Source organism: Peromyscus californicus, unplaced genomic scaffold (genome assembly GCF_007827085.1).
Source record: "Peromyscus californicus insignis strain IS unplaced genomic scaffold, ASM782708v3 Scaffold_6__1_contigs__length_162567912, whole genome shotgun sequence".
NCBI classification, from domain to species: domain Eukaryota; kingdom Metazoa; phylum Chordata; class Mammalia; order Rodentia; family Cricetidae; genus Peromyscus; species Peromyscus californicus.
The window spans coordinates 59,880,699-59,894,884 of NW_026294584.1; the positions used below are offsets into that span (position 1 = coordinate 59,880,699).

The 14,186-nt window shown below is 44.7% G+C and overlaps 3 non-coding genes across 3 annotated transcripts; all 3 read right to left on the reverse strand.

Annotated features, from left to right (window-relative positions):
* Window positions 1–5,496: 5,496 nt before the first annotated feature.
* Trnac-gca (transfer RNA cysteine (anticodon GCA)) lies at window positions 5,497–5,568 on the reverse strand. Its single transcript has one exon. It is a non-coding gene; the product is annotated as a tRNA-Cys (tRNA).
* A 4,104-nt stretch (window positions 5,569–9,672) lies between these two features.
* Trnac-gca (transfer RNA cysteine (anticodon GCA)) lies at window positions 9,673–9,744 on the reverse strand. Its single transcript has one exon. It is a non-coding gene; the product is annotated as a tRNA-Cys (tRNA).
* Window positions 9,745–13,771: 4,027 nt separating this feature from the next.
* Window positions 13,772–13,843, reverse strand: Trnac-gca (transfer RNA cysteine (anticodon GCA)). The gene has a single exon. It is a non-coding gene; the product is annotated as a tRNA-Cys (tRNA).
* Between the last annotated feature and the right edge of the window lie 343 nt (window positions 13,844–14,186).

Consider the following 14,186-nt stretch of genomic DNA (forward strand, 5'->3'; position numbering starts at 1 on the left):
GAGGCCAGTGGAAGAAAGGAGAGATTATAGGAGCGGGGGTGGTGGTGGTGGTCAAGATCATAATGCAGAAACCCACAGAGATGGCTGACCCGAGCTAGTGGGAGGTCTCTGACTCTGGACTGACAGCTGGGAACCTGGCATGGGACTGAACTAGGCCCTCTGAATATGGGTGGCAGTTGTGGGGCTTGGCCGTTGTGGGGTCCCTGGCATTGGGACCAGGATTTATGCCTAGTGCAGGAACTTTTGGACTTTTGGAGCCCATTGCCAATGGAGGGACACCATGCTCAGCCTTGATGCAGGGGAAGGGTCTTGGTCCTGCCTCAACTTGATATGCCAGACTTTGTTGACTCCCCATGGGAGGCCTTACCCTCTCTGAGGAGTGGATGGGGGATGCAGTGGGGAGAGGTAGGGGGGGAGCAGGAAGAGAACTGTGGTTGGTATGTAAAATGAAAAAAAAAACCTTTTAAGTAAATTAAAAAAAAAAGAAACTGACTTAAAAAAATAAGCCTCAAATATATGTTTGGAAATGTAGATGCATTGGTAGAGTGCTTGCCTAAAATGCATGAAGCCCTGAGTTGGACCCCCAACACCACATAAGTCTGGTATAGTGGGGCTTGCCTAAAATTCCAGTTCTCAGGAGGTAGAGGCAAGAGGATCAGAAGTTCAAGGTCATCCTCGGGCACACAGTGAATTCTAGGCCGAAGACCGAAAGAAAAAAAAAATCTAATACAGGAAAAGTAGCCATGTTTCTCTACTACAGTTAGTTACATGTATCCCCTTGTACATGCCAATTTGAGCATGTCCAGCCTCCTCACTATCACATCACATGACAAAATACCCCCAAAGTAACGGAACAAAACACACCCCAGAATTAGAACTTTTCCTTCAGTAGATCTTGCTCTGCCACACAGGAGTGGTTCTCACTGCTGTTCCCCATGACTCTTGGCTTAAGACATTCCTTTCCCACTAGCCTTTAGAATGACTGGAACGATCACTAGAAACGTGACTTCTGATGCCGAGGAGTTACCTTGCCTGTCTCTCAAGTGTCATTAACACGGCAGCCCTTACTCCTTTTGTCTAGTTTTCTCATGCTTCTGGAAATACAGCCTGTGGTGGTGGATCTTAACTGTCAGCTTGAAGGGATGGAGAAAATGCCAGGACATTAGTTAATTCAGCTCTGAGGCTGACCATGAGGCAGTCTCCAGAAATCATGGTGGCTCTGACCTAAAGAAGGATTCACCCCTCCATGAACTCACCATAGGATGGAGTTAGTGGAAGGTGCTGAAACATGGGTAGTGGGACCACGCTGTAGGAAGGAGGTCATAGGGCACGTCCTGGGCATTATATCTTGCCCTGGCACCTTCCTGTGTTCCTGTTCTCTGGCCACCATGATATCAAATGTTCTGCTCTGTTCATGTTTTCCATTCCTGTCATGATAACAGAAAGCCCGTGAATCATAAGCAGAACAAACCTTCCTCCTTCAAGATGCCTTCCTAGGATATTTGGACACAGAAGCACAGAAGCCTGGCTAATACAGGTTCTCAGGAAACTTGTGGGTTGCTTATGAATTTGGTTCTATTCCCAACAGCAACCACCACACTCCTCTTTGATACTGCTTTTCCCTGGCTCAGTTGTAAGTATTTGGGCACATCAAGTTCCTATGGGAACTTCAGACCTTTCATCTTCCTAGGAACACCTGTCCACTGAGAGGATCTAGCTGGTACTACCTTAGTGATGTCATGGTCTTGAAAAGGGATATTTAAGCTACACAGTTGAGTTGGTCTTTTCCCTGAGGTTGTATCTGTGGAAGGCATCAAGTTTCCTCCCTCTTAAACAGATATGGATATTTTGGATACATCAATTTTATTTTCCCAACTATGCAATTTCTGAGTAATCCATACCATCTTTGAATTCTGCTTATAAAGCAAGCCAGTTCTCACCTGAGCTCAGATCTTTTTTAGGACCCCTTGCCAAATGCAGCCTATAGCAAGTAGCTCATGCATTGAGGCCTTTGCCCAACATCCCCTCCCCAGGTCTCCCCATCAAGGACATTTTCTGCTTTCCAGGCTTTCACAGGCTGCTGTCTTCCTGCCCTCAACAGTAGCTTCCTCTCCATTCCTGCAGCTGATAGCACAGATTGCTTACCACGCACCACAGCACAGAAAGCCATGTATTTTGGGATGTGTCCCAGCAAGAACCCCTCCACACAGCCATTTCAGCATTTGGCAGTCTTAGTCACAGGGATGTTGTACAACAAGCCATGAGGAAGTCTGGTGTCACAAAACACACCCATCTGTCATGGTGCCCGTGAGTCTGCAGCTGGGATGTGAATAGAATGATGTAGACTGGGCTTTTTGTCAACCAGAAATGGTGACATAGAAATGAGTTTGTTCAGAAATAGAAGAGAAATTAGAATCCAGGATACACAGGATCTGACAGCCCAGGGCACACTCAGGTGAGCAAGGGAAAATGAGGGTACATACACTATTTGAAGCAATTATCCAAGTATCAAAGACAGGGGCTTGTGATGAGGTGGTGACTGTCTATAACTGAACAAGTAGACACTGGACAGGCATCTGCCCTGGAGTATTTCCTGTGTAAGGTTTGAGTATGCTTTATGCAAGGCTGTGAATTCAGACAGCTCTTGTCACATTTCTAATCACAGATGTGTGTGTGTAGGTCATGAAGCTCAAAAAGTGACTGTGGGAGAGGAGGGTAAGATCTTAATGGAAGGGGTACTGGAGTAATGGGGCTGGGAGTAATCTGGGAATAAAAGGGACCTGAGCAGGAAGTGGGTGGAGGTGGGGAAGGGAAGGAATGAGGGCAAAGTGTGATGACACACATGTATGAAGACACTACCGTGTGGTGAAACCCAGAACTCTGTACACCAGCCAAAAGCAGTGATTGACAACAAACAAAACCTTCTGCAGGAGGCTGAACCTTTGCTTGGACATTTGCTGTTCTCATTTAGCCTTGCTTGGGTCTCACACTCTACAGAACAGTTTAAACAGTTTTCTTTATGTCTTTATACTCTGTCTTCATAGTATAACTCTCCCTGCTTAATCACTGGCCTTCTATCACCTGCTTGACTATGACTGATTCAACTCACAAGCTCAGCACACAGGATGTAGATGTTTCTGGCTACCGAGAAAGGGAGAAAGTGTCACAAAGCTCAAAGTATGGACTGGGAGAGGTGAGGAACCCAGGTAAAGGTGGGAAATGCCACTCAGTGTGGCAGAGAGACAAAGATCAGGTTGACAAGGGTTAAGAATGATTGTGCTGCCACTGGGGACCCAATTAATGTGAGTGGCCTGCACTGCCACCTGAAGCCATGGTGATTTCCAGGTCCATGTGCCACTGAGGGCCACGTCTGGGTCCATAGTCCCACTGCGACCACATTCTGTGTTGATGTCCACGGCCTGTGTTACCACCAAAGGTCATGTAGATGTCCATGCTCTGTGATGAAGCCTGAAGCTATGTTGATGTCCATGATCCAGGCCACCTCCAAGGGCCTTGTCTGGGTCCATGGTCCAACTGCAGCTGGGGGCCCTGTTTGTGGTCTGTGCTGTCACCAGAAACCATGTGGAAGCTCATGATCTGTGCTCCTGCTGATTGTAAAGAGCAAGGAAGCTACTTCAGCAGCGATATTGATGACCACAGATGCCCAGTTGAGAAAGAGGGACATGGAAGGCTTCTGTGACCCATCACCTCCCCACCCCACCCTAAAATGGGAGAGGGTGACAGGTGGTGAATGTGTGAGATTGTCAATGTATTCAAAAACAAACAAGATAGAGAAGAAATAGCTATCGTTTAGTTTAAGCATTAAATCTTAACCATTCATGTTTAAGTCTTGTGACTTATCAGATTTAAAAATTATGTATTACCATGACAAACAAAAGATAGTAGAAGAAAAGAAGTACTACAGTGTACCCAGTAGAGCAAGGTCTGAAAGAAAAACAAATGCAGGGCACGGATGATTCCTGGTAGAACATCTTGGCCATTTGAATGAGAAATCCCCAATGGGCTCATGTATTTGAATATTTGGTCCCCAGTTGATGGCACTGTTTGGGGATGTTATGGAACCTTCAGAAGGAAGTAAATCACCGAGGTTAGGCTTTGTGGGTTTACAGCCATGCTTCACTTCCTGTTCTCTTTCTTTTTGCTTCCTGTATGTGGATGAAAATATGACCAAGAGCCAGCTTCCTGCTCTTGTCAACATCCCTCCATTGATGGTCATGCCTTCCTCATCGCTGTGGACTCTATCCCTCTAAACCTTAGCAATAATAAACCTCTTTCTCCCCTAAGTGCTTCGTATTGTGTTATTTTATCTCAGAAAAGTAACTGATGCCATTTCTAACTGAAATGAAACGCCCTTAGCCATTTGTTCACTTCAAACTGCAGAATGGAAGGTGGAGGAGATGTCACCAATCATAAAGTCCATGTCTCTACAAAAATTCCGAGTGAGGCTGAAAGTTAGCTGCATTGTGCTCTTGGATATTTCCACAGCTCTCTCACCAGATTCAATGCTGTGCTTTTACAAATGCAATTAAAATTATTATCATCTTCAACTTACATGGTAACTTTGGGATTATAACAAGTTTTAAATTCGATTGAAAACATATTATGAGTAGGTGCTTTTGTCTGACACCTAGGAGGTTCAATCCAAGTCAGATTGATGATGTAACATTACTTCTGGTGGTGGGCAGGGGCAGGCCACTGAGAGTTTGACCATGCTCCAGTGACTATATAGATAACACAAATTAGACTTAAAAAATTTTCTATTTAAAAAAATTTTCTGGGGTGGGGGAGTCACAAGGTGGGGGTGGACATGGAAGAACTGGGAAGGGCTGGGCTAGAGAGTCACTGGAGCTGCACCGTGAACACCAGCCACAGTCACTGGTTGCTATTATGGCCTGAGCTTTGTCCCCTGCAGGATGATTCAAAGCCACCCACCATCTGTGCAACCCACCCAATATCCGGCATAACAGGTAATGCCTTGGCCAATGGCATGTCCTCAAGTAAGGCCATTAGTGCCAAGGCATTACCTGTTATGCTGGATATTGCCATAATCAACTTGATAAGGCTGTCAAGATCAGAAGTCTGGCCAAATGCATATATTTGATGTGCATACACTTTGGGGATGGGACCATATTTCAATCTGTAAACTTTGAGAAAAGCCCATTGCCCTCAGTAAGGTGTATTATTATTAGGCTCTGCAGTTGTTGAAGTCTTAAGAGGAAAAAACCACTCATGTCTGTGAGGGAGAGGAAATGTCACCTTCTATAGACTGTGGGGGTGCCCCGATAAATTTGGTCTCTCATTCCTGTCTTCGTCTCCCTTCACCATCCTGACTTATTCTCTCTGGACAGCCTTGATAAACACACTTGCCCACATATCATATCTGCCACTGTTGACTTCTCTCACCAAATTCCCATGCTGAATTCATGTGGATGAAAAAACAGGACTATAAACAATGTGTTAGTTGAGGAAAAGGCAAGGGGGCACCCGGATTTGAACCGGGGACCTCTTGATCTGCAGTCAAATGCTCTACCCCTGAGCTATGCCCCCACCTGTTTATGTATGTATAATAAATATTCTAAAACTGCATGGCCACTCCCTTACTGTTGACATCTGACATGTACACTTGCCAGTGCATAATCTGACATAATCTGCCTCCTTTTGTGAGGCCCAGCCCTTACCTATCTCTGCATGTCTGACTGCCACAGCCTCATGACCAGCACCCTCCTGCCCTAGTTCCCAGTTGAGGCAGGCACATTAAAAATCTTGGAGTCCAAGACCTGGAGAGTTGGCTCAGTGGTTAAGAGAGCACTTGTTACTATTGCCGAGGACCCAGGTTCAATTCCCAGCACACAGCAGCTCACAACCATCTGTAACTCCAGTCTAAGGGGACCTGATTCCCAGTGTGCACTCACACTGTACACAGACATTTCTGCAGGTAAAACACCCATATATATAAAATAATAAAAAATATCATGGAATTCTCCAGATAAATACCCTTTAAACTCAAATACAAGAGCTCCAGAGATCCTTTGGAGGTAAAGGACAGGGCAGGTCTGGAAAAAAGCAAAAGTTCTTGGTACTCACCTGAAAAATAATATAGACACTATGAGAAGGGGAGCTAAGGGTATTACGTGTCTATCAAGCTTAATGATCACTCATAGACAGATTAGAGATATTTATTTGATCGGTGACATTCCATATATAGATATGAGAAAAGTAAGTCATTGACTTCACTTTGAAAGGCGACGTACCTGATTAGATATCAAGTCATAACCAGAGTCTGCATTTATGCTTAAATGGCCTCTTTGAAAGGTGTCCTGAGGCAGTAGACGAACAGCCTGATTTGTCTCTTTTCCTCTTTATTCTCCATTTGCAGACAGAAGTTATCCTAAGAAAGGATCCAGTCCATAGCGATTTAGAGGGGTTGTTGGCTCTGCAGCTTGGTGGTGTTGCCAGCATGTCACTACACCAGGAAGGGCCACCAGATGATTGTCACAAAACAGGAGCTGCTTCATATACAGACAAAGGCTTTCTCCCTGATCTGTGCAGATTTTCCCAGTGACTACTGTGTCACCTGTGTTGGTCACCCAAAAGCCTACTGTGCACTATGGCTTCTCAATTCTTGTGCACTAGTTGGATATGACTGGCTTTGTCCACACAGGTCTCCATCTGCCCTCAACTTCCCCTGCGCTTCCTCACAGATCATCTCTGGACTTCTAGAAACCTTTCCTACCCAGAGCCCTCCAGCCTCTTCCTTGGGTTCTGTGGGGCACCACAGTTTGGAGAATTGAGTCCACCTCTCTCCTTCCTTCCTAATACCTTCTTCTACATCACCTGAGCTTTACACCACTCTCAACCTCACTCTCGCCTGCTGCACATTCTTCACACAGAACTGGTTTTCTGACTTTCACTCTCTGCTTTTCTCATTTTCTGGTCCTGGATTTGAAAGGGAGATATTTTACTGGAGAGTTCATAACCTGTCAGTTCAGCCTTTCTATGAGAACAGGAACCAACATCAAAACAGGCTTTATAACACCCAGAGCTCCGGCCTCAGGATGCACTTAAGTGGGTCAATGCTCTCTTCCATGTGGACCCTTATGGTTGCCACTGTGAAGTCCAAAGACTTCATAGATTGCATGACACAGTGAGAACTATCCTCCAAAGGGGCCTTGCCCATTGAGACAATGACTGTGGGAAGGAGGTCATGGAGGTCAACCCAACAATGAATCATGATATGCAAGAGATGTTCAGGGAAACAACTGTGTTTTATTCTTTGGGCAATGACTTATTTGATTATTTCAACAAGCTAGGAAATATACCTTCAAGTATAAATAATGTATTTGAATCTCTCTAATGTGCCTCATAGGACTGAAGAATTCCATGTGAAGCTGTTGACTTTGCATGTTGGATATCATACCCAGCACATGTAATGTGAATCAGGGGAACCTGGCTGGGTAGAGGGGTAGGTTGTTGCCTACCCTATTGTGGGGCTATAAGCAGTCATTTCTTCACAGAGGGCCATCACTGGTAGTTCTTAAAATGTGGACAGGTTTCACAGGCTTGGGACAATATAAGAGTGGAAAATCACATGAGACATTTGTCTACCCAAGAAAAGTAAGACATGACTGAATAGGATTGACGTTAGACTGTGGGCAGGCCATTTGGAGTGCAAACATAGCCGAAGGAGGGTGAGACAAACTGACTCACTCAGCCTTTCATCCTTCCCTGCAGGAAGACCCAGCATGTAGGACTCAGGGGGAAAAAGGAATCTTTTCTAATGTTCCACGGGCAGTAGGAGGTGTAGCTAGAGAACATAAAAATTGGAATCAGGGACTTGTGATCCTCAGTCCAGAAACAAGTAATGCTCAAAAAGCAGGAAGGAGCCGGGCGGTGGTGGCACACGCCTTTAATCCCAGCACTCAGGAGGCAGAGCCAGGCAGATCTTTGTGAGTTCGAGGCCAGCCTGGGCTACCAAGTGAGTTCCAGGAGAGGCGCAAAGCTACACAGAGAAACCCTGTCTCAAAAAACCAAAAAAAAAAAAAAAAAAAAAAAGCAGGAAGGAAGCTAACCAGAATCTTCTCAGCAGCAGCAGGAGAAAACTTCCATTCTGAGCTTTAAAGCAGGGAGCTGAGTTCTCATAGTGAGCCACCACCCCAAGCAATAATGCCTCTGCACATGGTCACTGTTTAGCTATGCTCACCATTTCCAGGCCTTCTCTGCAGTCTGCTCTTTTGCACACTTGGTCATTATATGTACCAACAGCCCAGCATCCTATCGCCCTCAGGTGTGGCTGAAGTTGCTAGTTGGGGCATCACTGGTGTTCAACACAGTCATGCCATTTTTCATTGTACATTGTTGTAAGTTCCAACCCATGCTACCTGATACTCAGGGTCACTGGATGTTAGGAAGTATGTTAGCAGAAGAGTATACTCCCCTAAAGGTAAAGCAGGAATCTGTTTTTATTAAGGTCAGAGTTCTCACTATATACATGTTTATCTGACAGACTCCTTTCCAGCCTATATTGAAAACCTGAATCCCCTCAATAAACCAATTATCTACTTGCTGCAGACAAAATATCTAGGGGGACTCGATATAACCAGGCTCTGTCATACATGGTAATTTCTTTGCCATTCAATATAGAAACCAAAACATTATTGTATCCCAAATGGCTTTATTACAAGAACCCATGTTTGACCATACAAGATACAAACTCCTGCTTTTTATACAAATCCAATGAATCATGAAATGTGTTCTAGGCACTTATTTTTAAAGACCGTCAAAGACAATTCACGTGAGGTATGAACTTCTGAACTATATTCTCCTATCTGTATCCACAATGGGTTCTAAGAGTTTCTATCAAAAAGCTATTTGTTCTCTAAAACCTAAAAAGTAACCATGTTTTTAGTTTGGAGATAGTCTATGTGATTTTTCCATTTTTTCTGCAGAATTTTCCTTCCAAAGTTTGATTAACACATGGCATTAACTTCGTCTGTTGCACTAAACACAATAAGTAACTTGACTTCCCCCTTACTGACTTGCTGGTTCACCCTCTGCAACACCCCACCCCTGGACTTGAGCTATCTTTCTGAGCCACAGATCCTAGTGGCATGGATCAGAAGACCAATCTTATTCCTTCCTGGGGAGAATTCTTGGATAGAGAAGAAAAAAGGTTAAAGAAACTAAGAAGTGCTGAAAAAGAATTGTCTGTCTCTTAAAGGTGCTGGTGTGGTCCAGTTACAGGCATTTTACACATCAACGTTTCACAGATTGAAATGTAGGTATGAGTGAAGGTCCAGAGCACAAAACTGCATGGACAGAGCCAAGCTGAGGCAGCCTGGGCTGAGGAGGCTTCCAGGAAGCTCTGTAAGGCTGTTTCTCATCTTAGCTGGTTCTAGAAACCACTGGGAAGTTTTTAAGGTACCTTAGTTCCACCCAGGGTATTCTAATTGTTTGAGGTGAGGCCTGGGAAATGGAATTTTTATAGACACTTCGATTAATCATAATTTATTTGGGATGGCAAATCACATTAATAAATCCTTAATATTTGCTGTTTCTAAGAAAATAATTTCTAACTCTGTTGTATAGTAAAGAAGTAGAAATTAAAATTCAGGTATCTCTCTATATATAAAAGGTCAAAAACCAGGTATGCGTAGGGGGCACCTGGATTTGAACCAGGGACCTCTTGATCTGCAGTCAAATGCTCTACCCCTGAGCTATACCCCCTGTTATTAATATACAGCTTAATTAATATCCTTCACTTCCAGAGTTACACCCACATCACTTGTACCCTATGCATCATCATTTGGGAACTTCTAGGCTGAAGACAGAGGAAAAACACATCACTCTCCTGAATAAAAAGCCTCAGGCTTCCTTCCTTAGAAAACCTATAGCCTCTGTTCTCCCGGCCTTCAGTCCCCAGGGTTAGACAGTCCTGGAGAGGGACTGACACTGACTAAAATGACCCTCAGAGTCAAGCTGGAGTCCATCATGGTGTGACCTACCAACAGAAATTCCACAGGACTGGAGTGTCAAATGTGATGACAAAGTCAGGCCCCGGCTTTCCTGGGCTAATGTTAGGTTCAGGGAACTTGCTGCCGAACTACAGGCTGGACTAAAAGATGATCACTTCTCACTCAGTTAATATAGACAGAAGACAATGAAGAATAAACTCCTCCAATAAACAGTTGAAGGTAGACTTTGGAATCCCCAAACCACTAATGGACCAACAGTCACTAGGACAAGGAAATATTACCAGACTAAAACATGTGACCCAGAAGTTGGTGGTGGACAAAGTCCTATTCCATGTAGAGAAAGTGTCTGTACATGGGGGTGTCTGTTGTACATGGCTTTTCTCCTCTGCTGGATCCTTAGCTTGTCCTCGCATGAGCTTATAGCCCCTTACTCACTGTACTTTAGAATAAATAAATCATGGTACATGGTACAGCTGGCTAGAATCTATTTTATAATCACATCATTTTCTTGTTAATCTGGAATATTAGTTTGGATTTCTCTACAAGGAGACCTTGAAACTAGAATTTGAAAGCAAGTAATTTTGCTTTGCAGAAAAGTCTAGGAAACACTGGTAGAGGATGGTTAACTTAGGCTGGGAAAGGAAGAAAGGCAATATAGGTGGGAGATGAAACATTCATCTATCATATGCATCCAGGGCTTTATACCAAGTCTGAACACATACAGGACACCTCAGGTCACCCACCTTCAAAGGGAGCTGGTATGTGTGACCAACACCTCCCAGCAGTATTTGTCGAGGCTGCTCATGGGACAGAGAGCTGCTTCCTTGATGTTTTTAGCACATTGCATGTTCTGCAACCTGAACATACTTCAGGCATAAAGTGCTAAAGTTGGCATTTGGCCTGCATGCCCAGAAACGTGCTGAGGGCCTGGCTGTTTGCATCAAAGTCACTTGCTATATACTATGAGCTAACACAGCATGAAGGCAGAGCATAAGGTGAGGGCAACTTGTACTCCTCAAATAGTTAGCTTGGTTATTACCTGTTACTCTTTTTTTAAAAAAAAATACAATGCTGAATTTGATTTATTAAAATTTTTATTTATGGTTTAGAAAAAAACTATGTTCAATAAGTGAGACTGGCCTGTTGTCATGTTTTTTTCTTATAATCTTTGATAACTGTCACAGCATCCTCTTCCCTACTCCCATGTTCTCTCATTTCTTTGTTAATAACCTGCCGAGTCCCATCAGTGCTGCCTGATGACTGATCTTGCTGACTTGATTTATACAGGTGCCAAAGCTGTAGTGAGTTCATGGTGCAACAGTCCTGTCCGCAGAAGACAGAGTCACAGCACTCCTCCCCATTCTCCAGCTCTTACCTTTCTTTGGCTCATCTTCTGAGGTGTTCCCTGAGCCTAGAAGAGAGGAGTTTATCAGAATCCAGATGTTCCCATGGCTTTGTCAGAGGCCCTATAAAAGGACAAAGGGGAGACTAGTTCTGTGTCCTTGTCTAGGGACAGACTTGGTGAGGTCTACTCTGGGGCTAGGGCCAGAGCCTGGAAGGAGTTAAGGTTTTGGCTCCTAGGAACCCGGATTTCCCCTTTTAAGGTCTGTAGTTATCAGTCCCAAGGCAGCTGTGTCTGAGGTATCCTGTGTTCTCTTTGCCAACATTGTTTATTTAGCTCCCTGCTGACCTTAGCTCAATTTCCCCCTGAAAACAGTATATAAGATGCTTTGCTTCCTAATAAACTTGCTTGGCACAAAACATAGCTTGTGTAAGACCTCCTGACCACACCTTTTCTGTCTTCTTTATCTTCTCATCTCCTGGTCTTCCACTTAGGATTCCATCACTGAAGAATGACCTGTTGGTTCGGGTCAGGAGTTGATGTAAATGTCCAGTTTAAGGTCTGAGTACTCATTACTCACATATACTCAGCACTTTGACCAGTTACGAGTCTCTGCATTAACTTCTGATCACTGCAGAGAGAAGCGTCTCTGGCCAAGGCTGAGGGCAGCATTAATCTAGCAGTATAAACATATTTAAAGGACAGTTTGACATGCCATTTAGCAAAACAACAGTAGTAGGCTCCTCCCTAGGACCTGTGACCTCCCAAGCCATGGGCTTTTGACCAGGTCTGCAGGAGCAGGCCAGAATTCCCTCCTGTGGAGCAGGCCTCAAAACGTATCCAAAAGCAGTTGTATGCAGCCTCAGACTTCATGCCAAGTGGGCATATCTTGCCTGGCAGGTCAGTGCTGTAGCATGCAGGGTTCATTGCAGGGATACCGTTGATGTCTGTTCTCCAGCAGCTTGTCTAGCACCTTCCAGAACTATGAAAACCAGCCAGCAGAGAGGACGTTTTCAGGTAAGTTCCAGCTTGTTTCTCCATGTCCTACCACAAAAGTGTATAGTGTCTTCAGCAATAGCGTCCTTACTCTAGTTCAGCATACTCTCATCTTTAAAACCCCACTAGCCCTCACCATGTCTTCCAGGCTGTGACTAAGTCCATTCCAATCAGCCCGGCTCTGTGCTGCTACTCTCTTTCCTATTACATCTAAGGGAATTTTGTGTTTCACATCATTCTCACTAGACCAAAGACCACTAAAATGGGACAAAGATGAAGTGTCATGACCATATTTCCTTAGTCTCTGTAGCCATCCAATCCCAGCCTAAGATACAGGAGGTTAACTGAGGGAGCTAAGCACTGACTCCTAGTAACTCCACAGCTCTCTAGGTTTTATTTCCGGTTACACTCAGGAGAGATGAGAGAGAGAGAGGTGTCAGGGCTTCAGCATCTGAGGGTATCAGGCAGGGGGGTCTTGAGGGTGAGGTAGAAGAAAGCATGCAACAGAAACAGAGATTGGTATCCAGCAGCCTACCAGGGTGGCTTGCACCCAACAAATCAGCCCTCCTTACTGAGGAAGGTGAAGTTACAGTGTGGTTTTTACACATAAAAGAAACTAATTAAAAAGAAGTACCATTTATTTGATGGCTGTCGTGGTAGGTAATAGCTTGGATCTAAGCATTAGATGTAGACTGAGAGTTCTCTGGTTAAACCCTCCACACCCTGGTACCACCTAGTCTAAAATTTCTTTATTAAAGTATAGTTCAATGTCATAATTTCTGTCCCTGGGGAAAGTGGGCGAATGGGGAGGGAGATTAGAAACTTTTTGGAACAAGTATGGGCTTCTGCCCTGGTTCTTGACTGTCGTGGGAGCCCATAATACCAGGCTGGCTTCTGACGTATCCTAATAATCTCTTTTTCTAGGTCTGGAGAGCTGTTCGAGTCTGGCTTTCCTGCCTTTCCACAGGAAAACACACTAAGGACGCAGGAGCCAGCTGGTTCTGAGCTTATCATTAATATTAAGGCTTCAGACCTTCTTATCAAATAGACTCCCAGATAGAAACTGGGTATTCAAAATGGACCTCATCTCTTAGTGGTCAACTGAAGCATAGAAAAGCTGATCCCTCTACATCAGAGCACAGGACAGAGGTGAGGAGTGGACTGGGGAGAGCAAACAGGGAGATGCATGCAAGGGGGGAAGACACTAACTACAGTGAGCAGCTGGTGTGCTCAGGTGAAGACTTGTAAGCCCTGTGGGCTCTGGGACCTTAGGTGACTGTAAGGGGTTAAGGAGCTCAACAAAACACACTCTGAATTATAAAGCCCAGAATGGAGGATCTGGGATTAGTTGAGATAACTCCCAACTAATAGAGACCTCCTAGCTTCACTGAGTTCCCCTGCAAGGTGAATGTGGCAAATTAACTACCAAAACATTCAAGCAAGGGGGCACCTGGATTTGAACCAGGGACCTCTTGATCTGCAGTCAAATGCTCTACCCCTGAGCTATACCCCCACCTGCTTTTTAATGTCTCACAGGCACTCAGAACCTGCATGGCCACTCCCTGGATGTTAACATCACAGGTACACATGTCAGTGCTCTGCCATCATCTGCTTCCTCCTATGAGAACCAGCCCTGAGCTGCCTCTGCACATGACTGCCATGTCCTCATGAATGACTAGCATCCTCCTGCCTTAGATCCTAGCTGAGGCAGGAGCATTAAATTCAGGAGGCCTGCTTCTACAGACTTCTTCAACTCAACCAAAGGAGCCATATGCAAATACACTGGCTGCTTAGCTGACCTTTGGAGGTGAGTGGGAGTGGGAAAAAGGAAAGTTCTCTGTCCACTGAGAACTTCT